The 25,726-nt window shown below is 34.5% G+C and overlaps 1 protein-coding gene across 3 annotated transcripts in view; it reads right to left on the bottom strand.

Moving 5' to 3' along the window:
* The window catches only part of slc16a1a (solute carrier family 16 member 1a), a 72,817-nt gene that overhangs the window by 30,882 nt on the left and 16,209 nt on the right, over window positions 1-25,726 (bottom strand). Inside the window, exon 1 of one of the 3 annotated variants that reach the window (XM_056460465.1) lies at window positions 1,885-2,089. The exons of 1 other annotated variant lie outside the window; for it this stretch is intronic. The gene's annotated coding sequence lies outside the window, so the exon portion shown is untranslated. Of the gene's footprint in view, window positions 1-1,631; window positions 1,780-1,884; window positions 2,090-25,726 lie in introns of those variants that run through there. One more of the 3 variants, XM_056460467.1, reaches the window with a different exon arrangement.

Below are 25,726 nucleotides of genomic sequence, written 5' to 3'. Positions count from 1 at the left end.
TTAATAGCATTGATTCATACAAAATAAATAATTAATAAATGAGTAATACAAAACATAAACAATTAAATAAACAAATACATAAATAAATAAGCAAAGAAACGAATAAGCAAGTGAACAAATTAGCAAATAAATAAATAAATAAATAAAACACAAAATAATTAAATAAACAAATACATAAATAAATAAGCAAAGAAATGATTAAGCAAGTGAACAAATTAGCAAATAAATAAATAAATAAATGAATAACAAAACATAAATAATTAAATAAACAAATACATAAATAAGCAAATAAATAAAAAAATCTAAAAAATAAAAATAAATAAATAAGCTAATCAATAAACAAACAAATAAGCATATAAACTATAAGTAAAACAAATAAGGAAACAAATAAACATAAATAAATGAATAAATAACAAAACATAAATAAGTAAATAATCAAATACATAAGTAAGCAAATAAATAAATAAACAAGCAAATAAATAAAAATAAATAAATAAGAAAATAAGTAAATAAACAAATAAGCAAATAAACAAAGCAGTAAATAAATAAACAAACAAATAAGCAAATAAATAAATAAATAACAAAACATAAATAATTAAATAAACACATACATAAATAAGCAAATAAATAAATGAATAACAAAACATAAATAATTAAATCAACACATACATAAATAAGCAAATAAATAAATAAGCAAATAAATAAATAAATTAAATAAACATATACATAAATAAGCAAATACAAAATGGGCAAATAAATAAACAAATAAAAAAATTAAAATAACAAAACATAAATAATAAAAAAAACAAATACATAAATAAGCAAATAAATAAATAAATAAATAAAGCAAATAAATAAATACATTTATCAAATTAGTGAAAACCCATAAATAATTAAATAAACAAATATATAAATAAGCAAATAAATAAGCACATAAATAAATAACAAAGCAAATAAATAAATAAATAACAAAACATAAATACATATACAAAATAATAAACAAATACATAAAGAAATAAGCAAATAGGCAAATAAATAAATAAATAAATAAATAAATAAATAAATAAATAAATAAATAAATAAATAAATATACAAGGCTCCTTCCATTAAAAAAACAATTGAAAATTTTGCGAGAGAAATACTTTGTGATTGGTTAAATTTTTGTAATGTTTTGGAAAGAAGACTCATGTTAAACAAGTCTGCATTTATTTGATCAAAACAACGGTGGAATACTAAAATAGTTTGTTTTAAACATTAAAATTGTGACATACAATTACAATTTATTCTACATTTACAAAATAAAATTAAAATAATACAATTTTGTTTATTTATGTGCTTACAAAGCTGAATTCCATCTGAAACTTCCAAAAGTATTTTAATATGCTATCTATTGTCATATTAATGCATACTTGCTTAATAAAACATTATTTTTTAACATAATAAAAATTTACATTAAGTTTAAACAGAATAAACATTAAACACAAAATTAACAATAATTTCTTCCCAAACCCCAATAACAAAAATATCAAACTGCAGAGTAACAGACCAATCAGAAAAGAGTATTCCTGATCATGACACGGCATTGTCAAACTACTTGCACAATTAACCGAATTCATATGAGCTTAACATACCAAACCAATCTCAAAAATAGTATTTTCATCCGGCCATTATTCCATCACTGGACTGTTCACTTTGAATCTGACAGTTTGATTATGTTTGCAGAGCATCTCCTTCTTTTCAGCTGAAGTGCTGTATGTTTTAAAAAGAAGTGAGAATGAAATGAATCACTTTACAGGTAAAACGAGTCCTTGACACGCCGTCAGACTAGACGTTTTAGCGCATTCAAGCTTAGAGTCACACATTCCACACAGAAAGCGCTCCTACCTTTCTGGTACAGTCTATAAATTCTCTGCATAAAACAGTCCAAAGTACTCTTCTATTCCAGAGTGGCGGCGAGCTGCATTTTAAGAGATCAGTCTGGGTCACAGCAAGTTTCTAGTTGTGTGAATAATCCTATAATGAAAAACAGAGAGTGAACAAAATGAACAGCTGAAACTTCTATAAAGGCCTGTGATATGGTCAGTCTAGTCAAAGTGTGTTCAACTGAGTTCAATCCAGCTCTTATTGGCTCCCAAAGTCTATAGAGAACTTTAGAAAGATTTTCATTGGCTCCCTCGTGCTGCCACCATGCCCACTTGTGTCCCTGCTCTCCTCCTCCTTGTTCTTTGTTTATCCACCCATTGAGGACTCAGATGAGGTCTCCTTTGGAGGATACAGGTTACAATGTGGGGTCCTTGAGATAGCATATATATAGCATGGGGATTGTGTCAATGTATCCAATGTCAACAAACAGCCATTATATAGCAATAGCCATTGACGCTGGTATACTTCCTGCGGCATGTGCTATACTGCTCATTTATAATTAGGTTTGATACATGCTATATGTCCTTCAATAAGGTTAGGGAGGAAAAATGAAAAGAAAAAAACAGTGACTGACGATAAACATGAACCAAACCATCACACACACATACACAAACAGACAGATATCTTTATGAGGATTTCCCATAGACTTAAGGATTTTTATACCTTACAGACTGTATTTCATAAAAGGTTGAAGTAAGAGTTATTAGCCCCCTGAATTATTCGCATCCACTACTTAAAACATATGCCCGATAAGTTGGCGGTTCATTCCTCTGTGGTGGACCTTGATTAATAAAGGGACTAAGCCGATAAGAAAATGAATTAATGAATAATGTGGAAAAAATCCTTGTTCTGTTAAACATAATTTGGGAAATATATATATATATAATTCTCTGTGATTTTTTACAGTACTTGAGAGAGCTTAACATGCTGCAATTTAAGAAAACACAAGCAATAACAAAAAATGTCAGCAAATTAAGAAAAGATCTTTGTCCGTTTGAGAGATTAATTAAATTAATAAAATGCTCTGTATTTTCACACAACACAAACAAATAAATTAAACGCTGTATTTTCTCAGAACACAAACAAATGAATAAACTGCGCTGCATTTTCTCAGAACGCAAACAAATTAATAAACTGCGCTGCATTTTCACACAACACAAACAAATTAATAAACTGCGCTGCATTTTCACACAACACAAACAAATTAATAAAATGCGCTGCATATTCACACAACGCAAACAAATTTTAAAAACACGCTGCATTTTCTCAGAACACAAACAAATAAAACACGCTGTATTTTCACATAACACAAACAAATTAAAAAACAAGCTGCATTTTCACACAATGTAAACAAATTAAAAAACAAGCTGCATTTTCACACAATGTAAACAAATTAAAAAACAAGCTGCATTTTCACACAATGTAAACAAATTAAAAAACAAGCTGCATTTTCTCATAACGCAAACAAATAAATAAAACACGCTGCATTTTTCAGAACGCAAACAAATAAATAAAACGCAAAGTGTGTTTTATTAATTTGTTTGCGTTATGAGAAATTGCAGTGCTTTTTAAAATGTGTTTGCATTGTGAGGATTTGCAGCATGTGTGCTTCATAATGAATTATATTTTCATAATTTGTTCGCGTTTTTTGCATTTGTACTTGTTTTTTTAAATTGCACCATGTTGAGCTCTCTCCACCACCCTAGTTTTCTCATGGGACCAAAATTATTGCGAACCAAATCTCTTGGGAACCAAAAAAGCTCAAAATTTACTGGTATTGCTATACTTGAGGGGACATTTGTTCCCCACAAAGTAAGAAATTCAAGCGTGCACACACACACACACACACACACACACAGACACACGCACAGAGTTTCCTAAGGGTCAAATCCTTTCCTCTGAGTACAACAATTGTTTACAGTTGTTAATCTCTTCGACATCTGTGGGAAAGATTGCATGAATGCTCAGAAAGAGATTTTTCTCATTTGGCCATGTGGTTCAAGGTAAATCACTGCTGCTAATGTCAGAATAAGATGGAGTTTCTTAGAACCCCTTATTATACTACAAACTCACTCACATTCCCTCTTATTTTAATCAGGGGTCGCCACAGCAGAATGAACTGCCAATTACTCTGACAACCACTTTATGCCGTTTTAGCTTACTGAAATTTACTTCACATTACAACCAACAGCGGGGACTTATTATAAACACACAACAAATTCTACGTACACAACAGCGACACCGATAGCACCTTGTCATCACTTCCTTACAGTTTCTAATTACTAACAAGTTGACAGCGCCAAATACTTAGAAGTATTTGTATATTATTATAATATACTATAGCCTAGTATATTATTTGTGATTGGGGTATTGTAGTCCAAATTCTAAAAATTTATTTATTTTTTTTCACTCTTCCCCTCCCCAACAACCTGATTCACATGCAGGTTGCCAGATTGATGACAACAACAGCAGCGAGCGTGCCTGACAGTCGAGCCTCTTACTATAAACTGCTCAGCTAATGTTTACATTTGTATTATTTGCTAATTAAAAACAACATAGAAAACGCTGTTGTGTAAACTTAAATATTTTTAAAATGCAAAAGTAAAATATCCATGTTTTTGGCTACATAAAAGTTGTGTAAATGTAGGCTCAGGCTGCTCAGTAAGTACTGCGTTTGAATTTAAATGTACTACTCAATCGTTAGAAAAGTATGAATGTGAGTAGTATGAATTGAACTTGCACGTATATATCCGCGTACTACAATTTTGTCATCATCACGTGACCTACCCACATCAGTTGCATCACTTCACTCCCATTCATGAATTCTCTCGTGGTGCATCATGGGATAGCATACTGCATTCTATGCATACTGTTTTTTAAATTTGATGAATTTGGACATACTACTCGGCTTGCATACTGATTTTAGTGTACTATATAGTATAGAAGTATGCGATTTCAGATGCACCCTCAGTCTTAAGTTGAGTCCCAAATGGCACACTATATACCAGGGCTATTCAATTGGCGGCCCGCAGGCAGAACTTGACCCGCGAAGAAATTTGTTCCGGCCCTCCAAATAGTGTGACCAAGACATTAAAAATAAATTTAGTTCAGTCAAAAAACGGTTATAAAGTTATAAAGTGATGTGCGTGTGTTCAATACAGCACGAGCTGCTGTTGAAGGCTCCACAGAGCGTGTCACCTGACATTAAGTGGTGCGAACAACTGAAAACATTTGGATACTTAATCATAAAGGCTTCTCAACGTCGCGTTTCTGTTGCATGGAACGAAACTGCTGCAACTAAACAAAGATATGCCACCTGTGCGCTAGTTTCAGAACTTATACACCAAGACTAATTTGCACGCACACTGAATTAACTATAGCAGCGGCCCATTCACATATCGCGTTTTTTCCACGCGCAAGTTCGTTATTTCCAATGCAAGAATATATGCTAATTTGTGCGCGCAAGTGGAGCGATGTGCTCGAGCCTTCCACACTTACTGAGTAGAAATCATCTCACGCTGTATCGGTGAGAGTTGTGTGTGGCTTTCAGTGCAATGTAAACAAAAGATAAGTTAGACGAATTATTACAAATGATTAAAATGATTATGTATGTATATACACAGATAATGACAACAGTTAATTGAAATACTTACTTAATATAAAGCTTAAATTTACACTAGACGTGATAACCGTGAAACCATGATTATTCTTCAGACTATATAATCGTGCAACCAAAATCTACAATTGTTGCGTCCATAATTGTTATGCGGTTCATAACATACCATATGAATGTGTCTCAATGTAGAAGAAGCCTACTTAAGCAATGCACTGCTTTTGTTGTGCTTTGAAGTACAACATTTGAATGTTTGTAAAAAAAAAAAAAAGAAGGCTATTGTACAATGCACTGATTTAGTTTCAAAATACAATATTTTAACATTTTAATGTAGAAAAATCCAACGTGGGTAACTTAAGGAGCAAAAATACAACATATGGGCTATTATACACAGTTGTGTCATCACTCATAGAAGTCACATCTCTCCGGCCCCTCATTTGAGATGCTTTTCATGAACTGGTCCTCATGACAAACTAATTGAATAGCCCTGCTATACACTATGCACTCATGCACTATATACTTATTAACTTACACACTCATCAGCATAGTATAAGTATGTAGTGTCATCCTAAATGGAACTCTAATGGTTTTTTTACTAAGCGGAAATTCAAACCGTTTCCCAGATGAGGTTTGACGTTTGCCAAATTAGTGAAATAAATGACCAAACTACCAAATATCACCTGCCATGAGTATTACCGCATTCACCATTGAGAGTTAGTATAATCTCTCTCGTAGGAGAACTTGGCTTTCACAATCCAATCCAAATAAAATAAAATAATCCAGCATCAGTGCCCGAAAGCTCCACTCTTTCCACTACGTGAGCAAAGCAGCGGTCGTTGAGTGCGTGAAGTATCCAACATTACACACATTTTTTAATGGTTGAATAAGCGCATCATCCGGGTAATTAAAGTGCACTTATTATTTTTAGAGTTTTCAGTGTGAATGCACTACTTACACTATTTATACTCCAAAATGGCGTAGAATAGAATATGTGATTTGGGACCTTACATTTTTCTTTTCACTCCTAAACTAGCCAGTGCCTCCAGCTCTGTGAGAAGACTCAAACCATAAAACCATTACATCAGCAGGGTCAAACTATAAAAAACATTTTCCCAATTCCTTTCTGAGGGTTTCAAAGGCCCAGTCACTCTTTCATTTCAGAGCAACTGAGTCCTGAACGTGACAGCAAGCCAAATTATTTACTTTCTCTGCTCTCTGTAGTAAAACCTCAACAAAGCTGACATCAATAGGTTTCTACTTTATCTCATGAAACCTTGCGCTCAGGTTAACCACAAGAGGAGCAACTCTGGCTTTTTTTGTGTCGTGTGTGGCCTTACGCCCAAATAGTGTAAGATCTGATGACCGGCGGGACATGCAAGCGTGTAAAGAAAAACAACATATCAGGAAAAAGACAGAAAAGAATAGAAAAGGCAGTGCTCTCCCGTTGAGGTCTCTATTGTTCAATACATCAAGGGTTAACGTGAAAGGAAAGGAAGTGTCGTGTGACTCTCCTCATGGGGTCATATATGAAGTTTATATAGTAAAGAGGTTCAAAAGACCGCTAGTCTGGTTGTCTCTTTCAATCTTTTTATTTTATTTTTTTTAATTGTCACAGATTTCTGCTGGTTTGACAGTCAAGTGTGACACTTCATAGCTGAAGGCTAAGATGAAGTAGGGGAGACTTTGACCTTCCCAGCTTCTAATTAGCTTTTGGTGCACACTAAGGTTAATTTGTCATCCCTCTTCTAAAAGACTTTAGCCTAAAATTGAGACAAAATTTGTTAAGAAGCAGGATTATCTAAAACTAAATCAGTGGCTTCTCTGATCTTGTGATTTGACATCTCGGCTCATTTTCTCAACTCCAACGCAGATCTTTCACCCCATTTACACCTCGACATCTGCCATAATAACTTACTGTACATGCAGACGCAACCAATCAAAAGTTGTCAGAGACAAGAGCTGCATTTACACCTGGGTTCATTATACTTAACAGGTATATTCTTATTATTAACTTTAGAGTACATTTAAGAGAATGCTTGTAAAAAACATCTTAAACTTCCATAATATCCAACTATAATGTCACTAAGCTGACTTTTTTATGTTCACTGTTAACATTTCTGTAAATTACACTAGATTTAACTGTAAAATGAGCTAAATTTCACTGTAGGACAGTTATGCAGTACCTTACTGTATTTTAAAATTCATCACCTTGAAATTATAAGGTTCTATCTGCGTTCTGAATGATTTTGAAATATTGAGCTTCAAAGTTTTTGCATTCCATAGCAGACAGTATGTGTGTAACATTTTTTTTTTCAAATAAAAAGTCTTAAAATGTAAACAACATCCCGTATTATAAATAAGTTGTCAATTAATAAGAATGTCAATAACTCAATTTTGACAAAAAGTCATATAGAAAATTATAGTTCTAAGGTGACAAGTTGCATTGTGAATGTTACTGTATATTTAATAGTCAGGATATAGAATGCTCTACATACATATACAGCAAGATAAATAATGCTGTAAATGTAAATACAGTATTTTTGTTCTAATTGCTTTACAGTAAGTTACTGACGAAGGGCTGCACTACAACTACAGTTTTTTGTAAATTAAACAGTATTTGAGTGTAATATGAACTGAATTTTACTGTAGGACAGTTTTGCAGTATGTTACTGTATTTTGAAGTTGCATTGTGAAAATTACTGTATGCTTTACATTAAAGATATAAAATAATGTAAATACATAGCAAAATAAATGATGCCGTAAATGTAAATACAGTATTTTTGCTGTAATTTATTTACAGTAGGTTACTGGTTAACTGCTGCCTGTAAATTACTGTAGACTCTACAGGAAATCATTAAGTGTTGCTCACCATTTCATTTATTACATATTACATATCATTATTACTACGAATCTAATGTTCTTATGGAAAAAATTGAACATTTCACAACTTAAAATGTAAGAATTGACACTTCAAGCTGTATATTGTTATTTTAGTTGGTCATGGTATTAAACTTTGAATGAGTGTGACTCCATTTTGATATACAGTACATGCCTATGTATACAGTTATATATGAAGAGTTCAGATGCAAAAACCTCTAAGTGCCATCCAGAATTTTCTTCTACAATGAGCATGTTTTCTCTGCCTCTTATGTTTATGTTCAGTCATTTCATGTTAAAATTGATAAAAATAACCTATTCTTGCCATAAAAGTGAAATTACTGAATCAAGACATAGGAGCCAAAGAAAAATACTAATTTTACAAGAAAATTTCGGATGGCACTTAGAGGTTTTTGTGTCTGAACTCTACATATATTTACTGATGATATTTTTTCTAAACTTACTATCATTTCGATCGTAAAATTACATGGTGAAAATAAAAAAATAGACATGTTTAAACTAAACAGTTCAGATGAAACAATACCAAAGTTTTACATAAATTCTTAAAACTTAAGCTTAATAAATATTTGGTAGAAAAACCCTTAATTTCAATCACAACAACTTGGAATCTGGAAAAAATTACCAGACCTTTATATTAACAGTTTAATCAAAATCAGTAAATATTTTTGAACCAAAGAAACCCAAGAAGTCTCATTTCTGTAGTTGTTTTCAGTTCAAAGGCTGACTGACAGGTGAGTAGGTGGCCCTTCTGTCCAAGAGGCATCAAGACAAATTAGTGTTCACTCTACTAATGCAACATGACAGCAATTTCTGACTGAGGATGTCTGAAATGAAGGGCACAATAATTATACTTATTTCACTTCATAACTCATCAAGTCCTGGCCTGGGATTTGGAGTCTGGTATTGATCTGTTTCAGGGTCTTGCAGTCAAATGTGCAACAATCAGACACGCATCAGTAATTTCATTGCAATGCCTGCCTTTTTATTTACTTTTTTTGAAGGCTCCAAAGAAAATTAGAAAATAGAACAACATATATTTATATATTTATAAACTCACCGGCCACTTCAATAGGTACACCTTACTAGTACCGGGTTGGACCCCTTTTGCCTTCAGAACAGCCTTAATCCTTCGTGGCACAGATTTAACAAGATACTGGAAATATTCCTCAGAGATTTTGGTCCATATTGACATGATAGCATCACGCAGTTGCTGCAGATTCGTGAAACTGCCTTTCCACCACATCCCAAAGGTACTCTATTGGATTGAGTTCTGGTGACTGTGGAGGTCATTTGAGTACAGTGAACTCAGTGTCATGTTCAAGAAACCAGTCTGAGATGATTCGTGCTTAATGACATGTCGTGTTATCCTGCTGGAAGTAGCCATCAGAAGATGGGTACACTGTGGTCATAAAGGGATGGACACGTTCAGCAACTATACCCAGGTAGGCTGTGGGGTTGACACGATGCTCAACTGGTAATGGGCCCAAAATGTGCCAAGAAAATATCCCCCACACAATTACACCACCAACACCAGCCTAAATTGTTAATAAAAGGCAGGATGGATTCATGCTTTCTTGTTGATGATGCCAAATTCTGACCCAATCATCCGAATGTCGCAGCAGAAATCAGACCAGGCAACATTTTTCCAATCTTCTATTGTCCAATAAGGCATTTGCACCCACAGAACTGCCACTTACAGGATATTTTCTCTTTTTTGGACCATTCTCTGTAAACCCTAGACATGGTTGTGCATGAAAATCCCATTAGATCGTTTCTGAAATACTCAGACCAGCCTGTCTGGAACCAACAACCATGCCACATTCAAAGTCACTTAAATCACCTTTTTTCTTCGTTCTGATGCTCGGTTTGAACTGCAGCAGTTTCTCATAAAGTCATACCCAATCAAATGCTCTCTAGTATCAGATATGCCCCGCCCCCTTCAAGACACTTCTCATTTGTTTTTCATTTGATGCACTTGAGCTCAACCACTCTCACTGGCAGAGCACTGATTAAACAAAACACTATTGGCTGCTTTATAAAAGGGGAGGAGCTACTCTATGTACCACACTCTGTTCTTGTTTCAGCTGAGATTGTCAAACATCAAATTAAAATGCCCATTTCAAAGTACTTTACAAGACCTTTGAAAATCTTAATTCAAACAAACAATGAAAAATAAACTTGAGGGAGTCAATGGCTACTTATTTCTAAAAATCTTTCAAATAACTTCTAGAGTAGAGAAACTCAAACAGGAGGGAATGATGACCATTTTAATAATTGTCTAAAATATCCTATTACACAATCCATTCTAAGTTTATTGTGAGTGAGAGATAATAAAGAGGAGAGCTAAAATAAAACCGCAGCCCACTATTGACTATTATGTTTCAGCTTGAAATACGTCACAAAACTGGAGTAAAGTCAGCAGGAACATCCGGTTCACACAGACTTTAAAGGTCCCCTGAAGTTCCTTGAAACAACATCATCAACAACAAAAACATTACAGAATGTGCTGATGTAAACAGAGCTGAAAGAGAATAACAGGTGGTACAGCAGCTCCTCTCTTTTTTCTTGAAACAACCAACAGCATGACAACCACAGGCTAATAGTAATAATGAGTCTATTATACTCCTTCTCTATATGACTTTAAAATATAGCATTCTGATCATTCTAACCATTGGATTTTTCAACTTAAAATATTACTGACAACTCTAATAATTCTTGGTATGAGTACCTTACATTGTGGATCCAATGCTATCAACTCTTTGCTGTATTGTTTCAGAACTGGAGCAGATTTTGAATGTAAAACCAGACTTCATTGAGCCCAATGGAAAATATATTTACACTGTCTGAATCATTTGCTCTATTATTTATACCATAGTAATTGTAGTTAATTTTAGATGCAGTGTTAACATCTATTTACAGTGTAGGGGGAGGAATAGCATAAAAAGCTTACCCTTTAAGGGGCGCGTGTCCACTATTGTGTTTTCCCCCTGAGCTTAGCGTATTTATTTCAGTTGTTGTCAGGTACTGAGTATCTGTTTCACATTAAGTGCTGAGTGCGCTGCATTTTTGCCCGAATGAAAGTGTCAAACCACAGTTAAAGTTGACAAATTAATAATGAAACACCTAAAATTACATGAAACTTCGGAGGAATTGCGGATAGCGCTGTGACGCAATGACGTTAATCTAATTTTGTGCTATAACATGTAAAACGGGATCATGAAAGAAACATTCAAAAAGCAACTCACGTAAACACCTTAATCATATTATTAGATTAAGGCAAATAATTTGATTACTGATGTCCATGTAAACGTAGTCAGTGACAAATTCATGTCCACTACTAGCCATCATTAGGACAGAACAGGAAAAAATTCAGCGATACATTTTTAAACCCTGACCCTCACACTCCATGAGTCTGAAAGTGCATGTATGTGCGAGCATAACTGATTATAATAACCTCTCTGATTCCTCCAGCAGAAGAGGATGGCTGACCTTGAAAGCAATGGAGAGAATTGACAGGAGGGAACACTGTTAACAAGAACTGGCTATATATCAAACAGCCAATTTGGATCTGTTAATCCACTGGGGGTCAGTTCTGGCCACATGGACATAGATCACAGCGGTTCAGGACATATGCCACACGGATAACGTCTGTCTGCTCAAGTCTCCATCTAGCCCAGCTTGGTTTTTGCAAAGAATAAAAAAAGAAACGAAAGCAGAAGGAAATGAGCTGCATATTACACTGAAGCATAAACATAAATGTTTGATTACAGAGCCAAGATTGCTTATTGTACAACTGAATGCAATGCATTGGTATAATTGCACATTCATCCGCGAACAGATTGCATACATGATGATGCAATCTTTATTTTCATACATGAGCTACATATGCGATAATTAAACACCAATGAGCTGAGAAAATAGATGTTCCATTAGCAGACTCTAATGCATGTTGAAACTGCTTATGCATTTCAGATGGGTTTAACTGATTGGTGGGTTTGGCTTGTGTGTTATTATTTGGAGAAGGGCAGTTGCGTCAATGAATGGTCAGATCTTCTGAAATGTAATTTTGCAATAGTCTTAAATTGCAGCAGTGCTCTGGATCTGCTTGCCCATCCTGTGCTTCGCTCTAGCGGGCAGTAATGTCACTGCTAATGGCTCTCACAGTGGAGTTGTGGCATTAGCTCTATTTACTCATTTAATCTTATGCTGCAGAAAGCGCACTTGTGCTTTCGTAGAAATGTCCAACCACAATAGACTGTAAGATCATGTAAAACTAGAAGAAAGATTTTTAGTTCGGTCAAATGATTAATCGAATCCAAGATTGTACTTTCAAAATATATACATGTGTACTGTGTATATTTATGTATGCATAAATACAAATACACTACGTAAAATACATTCGTTCATTCATTTTCCTTCAACTTAGTCCTTTATTTATCAGGGATCGCCACAGCGGAATGAACTGCCAACTATTCCAGCATATGTTTTATGCAGCAAATGCCCTTCCAGCTGTAATTCAATACTGGGAAACCCTCATACATACACACACACATTCATACACTATGGCCAATTGTTTACCCAATTTACTTATAACGCATGTCTTTGGACCTGTGGGGGAAACCGGAGCACCCGGAGGAAACCCACGTGAACATAGGGAGAACATGAAATCTCCACACAGAAATGCCAACTGGTCAAAATGAACTCGAATTAGCGACCTTCTTGCTGTGAAGCGATAGTGCTAACCACTGAGCCAACGTGCCACCCACATAAAATACTATATTTAAATATATATTTATTTTTTGGTTTGGAAGTCTGTCCCTTAACAATAGGAATAGACTGAGTGAGGTTATTAGGTGGTCTAGCAGGTTGATTGGTGAATCACAGCTGAGTACAGTTTTGCCTCTGGAACGACTTTTCATTTGGCTCACATATATCCTAGGCCATACAGATGATTTAGGCATTTAAGTCATGCAGCTTTTCTAAAATCGTGCCAGCAGTTGACGCAGCAATTTCATGGCAGCTGACTTTAATGTAAAAAAATACGATGGCAAAAACAGCCATAATATTTGAGTTTGAAACGTAAGTGTGCGCATTGGAATACATCAAGATTTTCTCAAGGGTGAACTTTACCTCCACGCACCGGTTAAAAAGCCTCTTCAAAGTCCTCAACAATCAACTGAAAACTTACATTCAGCTCCATTCTGGTATGAAAAGGACACTTTCTACAATCCCATAAAATCCTGATGGGGAAAAAGTATAATTTATAAAGATATTACATAGCTGAATATATGGTTCAGCTGAAAAATCCATCATATTACAGAAGCAAAATGTGCTGTGAGTGCAGTTTCATGTCAACTTTAGGCAAAAGTCTGCACTAATGCTTCATTTAGGGTCTAATTTTTACTAAACAGGACAACAGCAAAATCCATTAAAATGCAGATGGGACGTCTGTGGGTGTTTCTACTAAACATTTTCATAATGACCAACGTAATGCAGTGCAAATTAGGTCACAAACCAGTAGAGCTGATTATAATCAGGCGCAAGTAAAAAATACGGGCGCATGTGATTCATACGTAATAATGTTATCAGTAATATGTTCCATGCTTCTTTATCAATATATTTCACTGTGTATCTTTAATAAATTATGCTAGTAAAACAGGCATGTAAGGGGTCCTAAAATGCCACATCAACTGTCCTGTTGTATACACAAGGTTATTTCAAAGGCACGCAATACACACAGATAAAGTAAACAGACACAAATGGCATGTGTATCAGTATATTAGATCTGCAAAACAGCATCTCTTGGGCACGAATACAACGCACTTTTAATGCAACTAATACTTAATGCATTAAGTATTTTATTTAGGTGTATTGAACAGGAAACCTTATATTAAATGTATTATTTTAATTTTTTAATGAATAATGTTTTATTAATATGTTAATGAGTATATAATATGTTATTAATATGGTATTAATTATAAATATTAATATGTTTATATTCATTATAAATAATTAATATGTTGTTAATTAATATTTAAATGTTAAAATGTTTTTAAATCTACTTAGATCATCAGTGATTTAGAGTTTTATGTTTCATATAAAGTTGATAAATAATGTTTATAATTTAAATTTTGTATGGCCTTGATGGTGTTTAGTAGTTGTGTGAATGACGTTGATTATGGTTGTGATGTGTAGATATTCGTACTTCAAAACACTGGTGTATAATACTATAAATCAACAAAATACAGTAGCTTACCGTTAAATTAGATTTTCACGGTTTCTACTGTAATTTAAACCGTAAAGTTCTGGCATCCACAGCTGCCATTTTTTTACCGTAAAATTTACATTTTTTTTACAGTGTACTACAGCAGAGAGTGCAACCTTCAGTGCTGGGAAACATTAACAAATTTAAACTGATTATGCTGGCTTCTTATACAATGCTGCATTGTAAAAAAATATTCGTTAAATAACAGTTTCCGTATTTTGTGCTTCATTATGGGTTTCCCAGAGATGGGTTGCAGCTGGAAGGGCATCTGCTGCGTAAAAACGTGCTGGATAAGTTGGCGGTTAATTCTGCTGTGGCGACCCCGGATTAATAAAGGGACTAAGCCGAAAAGAAAATGAATGAATGAATGAATGAATTGCATTATGGGATGTTGATCTCTGCTCTGTTGACTTTTGATGTTAAGAGATGAGTTATTAAAACTATTATGTTTAGAAATGTGCTGAAAAAATCTCTCCATTAAACAGAAATTAGGGAAAAAATAAACAGGAGGGCTAATAATTCAGGGGGACTAATAATTCTGACTTCAACTGTATATTTAAAATTTTATAATAAACCTATTATAATAAAAAACATAAGAATTTATAACATGTTTAATGTTTAATGCTGAATACACTAGTATCTGCACCTGCCTTTGCCTTGTTTTGCTCACTGGGGAGTGGGGACTTCTGAATTGTGGTCTATCCATTGAGCAACAGTACGTTTGTTTAAAAAACAAGGATTCATTTACAATTCATTTACAAAATTTTACAATTTTGAACTGAAACATTTAATTCAAGTTTGATTTCTGTAGCTTAAAAATAAAACTAACAAATGTTACATTACATTAAACTAGAAACGACAATGTGTACTAAAGCATCAACCCCAACCCTTGCCATAATTCCGCCTCTCTTACAGTCTGAAACGGCAAGCCAAATCAAAGGTTACAATGGGCCAACTTTGGCCCGTGGTGCCCTAGTTTGGGTATCTCTGCTTTAAACTATTAAAAACAATAATAAAACTCACTTTTTCAAACTTTTCAAGGTTAAAAGTTGATAGAAGAAAGATCAAGATCCCATAATACAATTCAAAAAGCATAAATAAAATAAAAAAATAAAAACATGAATCACAAAATATTAGAAAACTGCTAATTTACAGATACTTTAACAGTGTAGATAACGCATGAGGACAGCACGTCTAACTCATATTGACAAAGCACAGTTGCTGACAGCAGCATCGTCCGATGTTAAATATTCTTTAGCACATGAAGACCCACAGCTCCTCAAACAGACGCGGAAATGGATGCTCTTAAACCTCCATATAGTGTCCTCATTGTGTCAGCACGGCAGCGAGTTCATTCCCATGCGTTATGTTGGATGAGACCTGTCTCTGTGTAGCTGTAAATCCTGCACTCAGCACATACAGAATCAACAATTTGAGGATACACAGAAGACCCCATATGGCTGAGAGCTGCAGCGCTCTAGTGAGTTTGCGTCAGAACTGTGTGTTTTTTTTTTCTTTTTGGTAATGTGTAACCTCTGCAATATCTGTGACTAGGTATGATTTGTATTTCTGTCCTTGCTGTAAAGACAAGCCAGATGGCCGGCCTGCTGAGCGGGTACAATCTGTGAGACGACTGATGCATTTCCACCGGCAGGCCTCTGGTGCTGTCCACTTTGAATTTTTATAATCCAGCTTTGTCGCTACTTGGCTGACATATATCTGAAATAGAGATTCTTCTTAAAGGCACAGTTTACCCAAAACTGAAAAGTCTGTCATCATTTACTCATCTTTAACTTGTTCCAAATTTGTTTGTCTTTCTTTCTTCTAGTGATCAAAAAAGAAGATATTTTTAAAAATGTTGGAAACCTGTAACCATTGACTTCCATAGTTTTTGTTTATCCTATTATTATTATGATTCTACTAGGTTTTTAGCTTTCTTTAAAATATGAACTTTAGTGTTCAGCAGAACAAATACACTCATACAGATCTGGAACCACTTGAGGGTGATCATATATTTTAATTTTTGGGTGAACTATCCCTTTAAGTCAGGGGTGTCCAAACTCGGTCCTGGATGGCCGGTGTCCTGGAGAGTTTAGCTCCAACCCTAATCAAACACACCTAAACCAGCTAATCAAGCTCTTATTAGATATACTAGAAACTTCCTGGCAGGTGTGTTGAAGCAAGTTGGAGCTAATCTCAGCTGGACACCGGCCCTCCAGGACCGAGTTTGGACACCCCTGCTTTAAGTTCCAAAGGGGCAACTTTGGCCCAGCAGGACACCTGCCCTCCAGAACCGAGTTTGGACACCCCTACTTTAAGTGATCATGCTTTAAAATTGAAATGGGTGTCAAATTACTTAAATTTGAATAGAATTAAAGAAAAACTGCTTAAAAATAAAACTATGTATTCAGGTTATTCTAAATGCATAATATTATTCAAAATTTATTTGGTCGCACTTTATTTTTAAGTACAATTCTTGCTCTTAATAAACTGTTAACTGTGATGTTTGCCTCAGTAAACATCTAATTTGCTGCTTATTAATAGTTATTAAGGTAGTAGTTAGGTTTAAGTATTCAGTACCCTAGTTTAAGCATCTCTGCTTTAAACTATTAAAAACAATACTAAAACTCACTTTTTCAAACTTTTCAAGGTTGAAAGTTGATAGAAGAAAGATCAAGATCCCATAATGCAATTCAAAAAGCATAAATAAAATAAAAAAATTAAAACATGAATCACAAAATAATGGAAAACTGCTAATTTACAGATACTTTAACAGTGTAGATAACGCATGAGGACAGCACGTCTAACTCATATTGACAAAGCACAGTTGCTGACAGCAGCATCGTCCGATGTTAAATATTCTTTAGCACACGAAGACCCACAGCTGCTCAAACAGACGCGGAAATGGATGATTTCCAATGGATGAAAAAGAAGATATTTTTAAAAATGTTGGAAACCTGTAACCATTGACTTCCATAGTTTTTGTTTATCCTATTATTATGATTCTACTAGGTTTTTAGCTTTCTTTAAAATATGACTTTTAATGTTCAACAGAACAAATACACTCAATCAGACCTGGAACCACCTGAGGGTGATCATACATTTTCATTTTTGCGTGAACTATCCCTTTAAGTCAGGGGTGTCCAAACTCGGTCCTGGAGGGCCAGTATCCTGGAGAGTTTTGCTCCAACCCTAATCAAACACACCTGAACCAGCTAATCAAGCTCTTCAAATCAAATCAAATCAAATCACTTTTATTGTCACATCATCAGCAGCACATGCACTGAAAAAAAGTGTTGCATGCAAAACTGTTGCAAACTATTTATTTGTGTTGAATTTAAACAAACAAATTAAATTGAGCAATGTTCAACATAATTTGTTTGTTTAAATTCCGCCCAAATAAATTATTTACAACCACTTAACGTAAAAAAATTGAGTAAATCCAAGGAATCATCTTTGAATAATTTTTTTCAGTGATGTGCTTTGATAAGTGAAAAGCTTAGATATTCTAGAAACTTTTCTTACTAGATATACTAGAAACTTCACTGGTAGGTTGAAGCTAAGGTAAGTTGGAGCTAATCTCAGCAGGACACCTGCCCTCCAGAACCGAGTTTGGACACTCCTACTTTAAGTGATCATGCTTTAAAATTGAAATGAATGTCAAATTACTTAAATTTGAATAGAATTAAAGAAAAACTGCTTAAAAATAAAACTATGTATTCAGGTTATTCTAAATGCATAATATTATTCAGAATTTATTTGGTCGCACTTTATTTTTAGGTCCAATTCTTGCTCTTAATAAACTGTTAACTGTGATGTTTGCCTCAGTAACCGTCTAATTTGCTGCTTATTAATAGTTATTAAGGTAGTAGTTAGGTTTAAGTATTCAGTAGAGATTTAGAATAAGATCATGCAGAATATGTACTTCATAAGCACTAATTAACAGCCAATATTTTAATAATAGGTATGCTAATAAGTAACTAATTAACAGTGAGAATTGATCCTGTTGTGAAGTGCTACCAATTCATTATTCATTATATGGATTATCGTTCAGAAGTCATATGATTATTGTTTAAAAAATAATTTACCCTTTTCAGGGCTGTATCTATTGGATTAAAAATACTGCACAGAGAGTGAAAAAGACATTTAAAATAAGGTTTTATTCAAGATTATATTTTAAAAAGTATTACTGTGATGAAAAGCTAAATTTCCAGTATCATTATTCCAGTCTGCGGTGTCACATGATCCTTTCAGAAATCATTCTACATGCAATGTTAAACATGCAAACTGCTTTGAATAAAAAAATGGAAAAAAGACATTTGAAAATCATCAACCTCTCTGGAATTTTTGAGTAAAAACAAAATGACTATTATTCTGTAATTTTACATGAATTTCTTTTTTTTGACCAACAGTTAAAAATTACACTTTTCTTAACACTCTTTTCTTTTTTTTCAGGATTATTTGATAGGACAGCATTGAAAGAACAGAAAAACTTTATAACAATATACATGTTTTTTACTGCGATGTTTGGTAAATTCAAGCCACTTAACAGAAAAAGTATTAATTTCAAATTAGTGTATATTCCATCAAAGTTCACATATCAGAATATGTTCCTAAACCGACTAATTAGTTGTCTAGGTCAGATTAAGGTCAAAATGTAGAATGAGGTCAGAACCTGAACAGCATAACATTGTTTTGACAGGAATGTTGCTCTGAGAACAAAACATGTTGATCCAGAAACACATCCTACTTTGCACCATCACAGACTAAACCCAAAATTACATACTCCCTTGAGTATTGTGAAAAATCATTTATTTGCTATACTAAAATAACACATTGTACATATGAATGTAATTTAGACATCGCTATGCTGTCACACTACATCTTCTGAATTCAGTCACATAATGTTTTTCATCTACTGCACAGTATTGAAGTATGTGACTTCAGACTGTTTTTCCACTAATTAGTTTGACATTACAGCGCCACCTGGTGGAAACTGTTGAGCATGTTATAATGTACTTTTATTTTGATAATTTATCTGATTATCTGTTGATGTTTTCAACAAATAACCTTTACATTTGCCCAATATAATCACTTCCACAAACATCAGCACATGACAACTGATCTCACTGCTGGGACTCAATGAATTATGTTTAGAGACTGTGGATTAAAACTCATTCTTGCAGAATGTTTGTTTGTTTGTTTATTAAACGGAATGAAACTTGGTATCGCACCCTGTGGGTCTGCTTGAGCGGGACTCAATTACAAACCTTGCAGGTCATATTTAAAGATTAATGCATAGTGCCACTATTTAACTGATGTTGTATTTCCACATAGACATCAAAAATGGTGTAAACAAGCAGACAACATTAATTTTTAACAAAGCCAATGTGTGTAGAGAAAACTGTTTAACCATAAGCCTTCCTACAATAAACAATAGCCCATATGGCTGCAGAGCCACGGATGGACGTTTTCTTTTCTTGAATTTAAAACATAATAGGCTGCACTCGTAAAATGTTTATAATGGCTTACCGGATAAATATTCCAATATGGGGTTTAGCAGTGATGCCAGAAGAAACTTTTGTTATTAATTTAAATACGCTTTTGTGTAACTGCAAGCACAACAGGTTCTTCAAGGAGCCATCCATGCCTGTAAATAACTAAAAAAAGAAAAAGATTTTACAACATATAGGCCTATTCACACCAAGGCAAACTAATGATGTAACAGTTACACTGTCTATAACTGATAACTATTAGAATCCACATCAGTGAACAATAACCATGTGCTTATTTTAGGCACTTGCTGCAGTTTTGTCATCTGTTGATTTAATTGTTTTAGTTTTTTAAAGCAGGATGGAGTCTGATTGGAAGTCTTTATCATTCATTAGATTCATCATAAAAATTCTGAAAGTTATTCTAAATATATTGTTTAGGGGCTTTTAAAAAGGTTACCATTCTGCAAATAAAAAAACCACTATAAATATAAAAATAGAGTGAAAAAGTTCTGTTTTTCCAAACTTAAAAAGCAAAACAAACAGCCCCCCCCCAAAACAAACCAACCAATAAACAAACAACCGATTAACCAACCAACCTAACACACAATCGACGAACCAACCAAACAATCAAACACAACCGACCGACCGACCAACTAACCAACGAAACACACAACCAACCAACTCACAAACCAAACACACAACCAACCAACCGACCAACCAACCAACCAACCAACCAACCAACCAACCAACCTAACACACAACCAAACACAACCAACCGAGCAACCAATCAACCCACCAACCAACCTAACACACAACCGACCAACCAACCAAACACAACCGACCAACCAACCAACCACACAACCAACCAACCAACCACACAACCAACCAACCAACCAACCAACAAAAACCACAACCATCCATCCATCCATCCATCCATCCATCCATCCATCCATCCATCCATCCATCCATCCAAACAACTAACCATGCAACCCAGCTACCAATCAACCAACCAACCAACCACACAACCATCCATCCGTCCATCCATCTATCCATCCATCCAACCAACCAACCAACCAACAAACACACAACCGACCGACCAACCGACCAACCGACCAACCTAACACACAACCAACCTAACACACAACCAACCAACCAACAAAAACCACAACCAACCAACCATCCATCCATCCATCCATCCATCCATCCAAACAACTAACCATGCAACCCAGCAACCAATCAACCAACCAACCATCCATCTATCCATCCATCCAACAAACCAACCAACCAAACACACAACCGACCAACCGACCAACCAACCAACCAACCAACCAACCAAACACACAACCGACCAACCAACAAAAACCTCAACCAACCAACCAACCATCCATCCAACCAAACAACTAACCATGCAACCCAGCAACCAATCAACCAAACAACCAACCAACCATCCATCCGTCCATCCATCCAACCAACCAACCAATCTAACACACAACCAACCAACCAACCAACCTAACACACAACCAAACAAACAACCGACCAACCAAAAAAAAAACCCACAACCAACCAACCAACCAACCAACCATGCAACCCAGCAACCAATCAACCAAACAACCATCCATCCGTCCATCCATCTATCCATCCATCCAACCAACCAACCTAACACACAACCAACCAACCAACCAACCTAACACACAACCAAACAAACAACCGACCAACCAAAAAAAAACCACAACCAACCAACCAACCATCCATCCGTCCATCCATCCAACCAACCATCCATTAAACCAACCAAGCAAACAATTTATATTCTTTTGTTCTAATGCAGTAATAATATTTACATTCTAAAAAGAATATTTACATTCTGATAAGCCTGATTTTAAAATCCTAACAAATAAGAACATTTGCAGTTCTGACCAATAATCTTTTTTTTATTATTATTAACAAAGAAGCGTTAAAAGTTTTATTTATTGACCATTTGTCATTTTTTACAATTGCATAGATGTATCATGGATACACTGTCTTTCTTAGCATAAACCAAGCAAGAACATAGCAAACAGCCAAAACCCCTTTAAAACAACTCAGCAACCACTTATCAGTGCCCTGGCAACCCTCAATTGTGGCAAGAAATTTTGCACAACTAAGCACCGGTCACATAAAAAGTAAACATATTAGTTAATAAATGCTGAAGTTGAGGAAAGATGCTACTCAGCCCCTCAACTCCATTCCTAACCTCGAGTTTCCCCGGCATCTGCAACATACTTATTCATGTATTCAGGCATTCTAATACACCCTGCCTTGGCACAGCAATTACCAGTCCATCTTTCCCACCCTGCTTTCCACTGCCAGCCTCAAATCGTCCCTCTGTTAGGGGATAAGCACTCACCCCAGGGTCAGGGCATTTAAGAAATACTCTGGAGAACTCATTTAACCACTGTACTGCTCCTCTCCCTGTATCGTGGGCCAAAAACCCTGACTAATTCCTTCATATTGGAAATTCGTAATTCCTGAATGACATTTTTTTGCATGACTGGCATTTATGTTTAGGCCAAGGTCTAAAGGATCAAGTTTAAATAGGGTGATTCACATAGTTTTGATACGACTCTGAGCCGCTGTGACCCCAGACAAGCATAAAGTACAAAATCTATTGCATGATATTTAGCAGCGTATTGACATTAATCACAAGGAAAGAGCATTTGCAACACACTCTCATTAGGCGACTTTTCGCTAGTAGCTTTTAAACAAAGCATCACATTGTAAAAAAAAAATCTATAATTTGCATGGCTTTTATTAGCTAGATTAATTAAAGTAAATGTCTTCAGTGATGTTTAAATGTCAGAATGCCTTGACATACAGTTTGCCACCATTATAACAATTACCTGTTTAGATTACATAACATAAATTAATTGGTCTCTTCATTTAAAATAAATTATCAGAGTTCAAAATTATTTAATAACACAGCGGAATGAACCGCCAACTTATCCAGCAATTGTTTTATTCAGTGGATGCCCTTCCAGCTGCAAACCAGTACTGGGAAGCACCCAAACACTCTTGCATTTACATTCACACACTATGGTCAATTTACCTTATTCAATTCACCTATACCACACATCTTTGGACAGTGGAGGAAATCGTAGCACCCAGTGACCAACTGAGGCACCGTGCCGCCCCATACAGGCATACAATATATACCATTTAGTAATTAAAAAAAGAAACTTATTAAATTGCTCAACAGTAAAGACATTCACTATGTTACAAAAGAGTCCTGCTGTATTTCAAACAAACCCTTTGAATATTCTAATCATCAAATTATTCTGAAAAATAACGTATCAGTCTTCACAAGAGTATTAAAGTTGCATGAAATCAAAATGTACTGTTTATTTTGCTAGTGCACATTGTTAGCCTTAAAGGGGACCTATTATGCCCCTGTTTACAAAATATAAAATGAGTCTCTGATGTCTCTATGTGAAGTGTCAGCTCAAAATACCACACAAATAGTGTTTTATAACTCTTTGAAACTGCCCCTTTTAATCTTTGATTATTGAACTGTGCTATTTTGGTGACTGTCGCTTTAAATTCAAATGAGCCTGTGCTGTTTTCAAAAGAGGGTGGCGCTATAAATGACAGTGTGTCAGCATAATGGCAGATTCAAAAACAAGACTGTCATATGCTAATGAGGGAGAGATTGTCACTAATGGGCGGGGCTTTCTCCCGCTGATGACACGTACAAAGGGAGAATGTCAGTCAACGTGTTTCTGCAGACAGTTTTTATGATGTGTGATTATAAAAAAAGTAATAAAAAAATGTACCATTAGAAGCTGGTTATATTTACAGACTGTTACCTCACAGATGTGTTCAAACCCTTTATAAAAATGATTTTTGCATAATAGGTCCCCTTTAAGGTAAACATTTAACCTGTGCAAGTAAATCCACTGAAATCAACTATTTGTTTGGGTTATCTTTCAATATTTAACCATTTGTTTTCGCTATGGAATGATAGTCCTTCACTGATGATTAACCGCTTGAATGAAATTTGCTTAGCCAGGCCCCTCCAACAATGACTTTCCTGTAAGTGAAAGCTGAATGGATGGCTGGCAGCTTGTTCTTGTCGGCGCAATATAAGTTTATTGCATGTATAGCTATGAATCAGATTATGAAGAATGATTAAGAGCATGCTTATCCTTTATTTCATCCTTTCCGTAAGGTGTTTTATTTATTTATTTATTTATTTATTTATTTATTTATTTATTTATTTATTTATAATTTTTTAAATAATGATGACAATATTCACTGTCTAAGCATTCCTCGGTATACTACCAACAAATTACGCCCCTGTACCCAAGTAGCCTACCTAAGTTAATTTACATTTCATGTAAAAAATAAGAAATCAAAAAAGACCAAAGTATTATGCTAAATATCCGTACAAACGAACATGTTTGTTGTTTAACTTTCGTTGATAAAACAACACAATACAGCCTATAATAATGTAGGCTAGTTAAATAGAAATAACTTTAACTGCTTGAAACAGTAAACGTTACATTTTAGAAACTTCACAAATACTAATCAATAATAATATAAATAGTAACGTAGAACAAAAATATTAGCCTAGGCTTGTAACAACATAAGTCAGATGTTGAAAAACCTGGCTGGGAAGACGGCGATAACATGAATTTTCTGTTCTTCAACGAGAAAATAAAATCGCAGACACGACACAATGACGGCGTTAATTATACAACGCAGTGTTTACGGTCATATTAACAACTAACATTAATATCAATAACTCCTCTGGCTTTAGACTTTACCTTTTAGAGCTTGTTCTTGTCGGCGCAATATAAGTTTATTGCATGTATAGCTACGAATCAGATTATGAAGAATGATTAAGAGCATGCTTTTCCTTTATTTCATCCTTTCCGTAAGGTGTTTTATTTATTTATTTATTTATTTATTTATTTATTTATTTATTTATTTATTTATTTATTTATTTATTTATAATTTTTTAAATAATGATGACAATATTCACTGTCTAAGCATTCCTCGGTATACTACCAACAAATTACGCCCCTGTACCCAAGTAGCCTACCTAAGTTAATTTACATTTCATGTAAAAAATAAGAAATCAAAAAAGACCAAAGTATTATGCTAAATATCCGTACAAACGAACATGTTTGTTGTTTAACTTTCGTTGATAAAACAACACAATACAGCCTATAATAATGAAGGCTAGTTAAATAGAAATAACTTTAACTGCTTGAAACAGTAAACGTTACATTTTAGAAACTTCACAAATACTAATCAATAATAATATAAATAGTAACGTAGAACAAAAATATTAGCCTAGGCTTGTAACAACATAAGTCAGATGTTGAAAAACCTGGCTGGGAAGACGGCGATAACATGAATTTTCTGTTCTTCAACGAGAAAATAAAATCGCAGACACGACACAATGACGGCGTTAATTATACAACGCAGTGTTTACGATCATATTAACAACTAACATTAATATCAATAACTCCTCTGGCTTTAGACTTTACCTTT

The sequence above is a fragment of the Danio aesculapii genome, chromosome 6, assembly GCF_903798145.1.
Source record: "Danio aesculapii chromosome 6, fDanAes4.1, whole genome shotgun sequence".
NCBI classification, from domain to species: Eukaryota; Metazoa; Chordata; class Actinopteri; order Cypriniformes; family Danionidae; genus Danio; species Danio aesculapii.
This window is presented reverse-complemented; position numbering and strand designations above follow the sequence as displayed.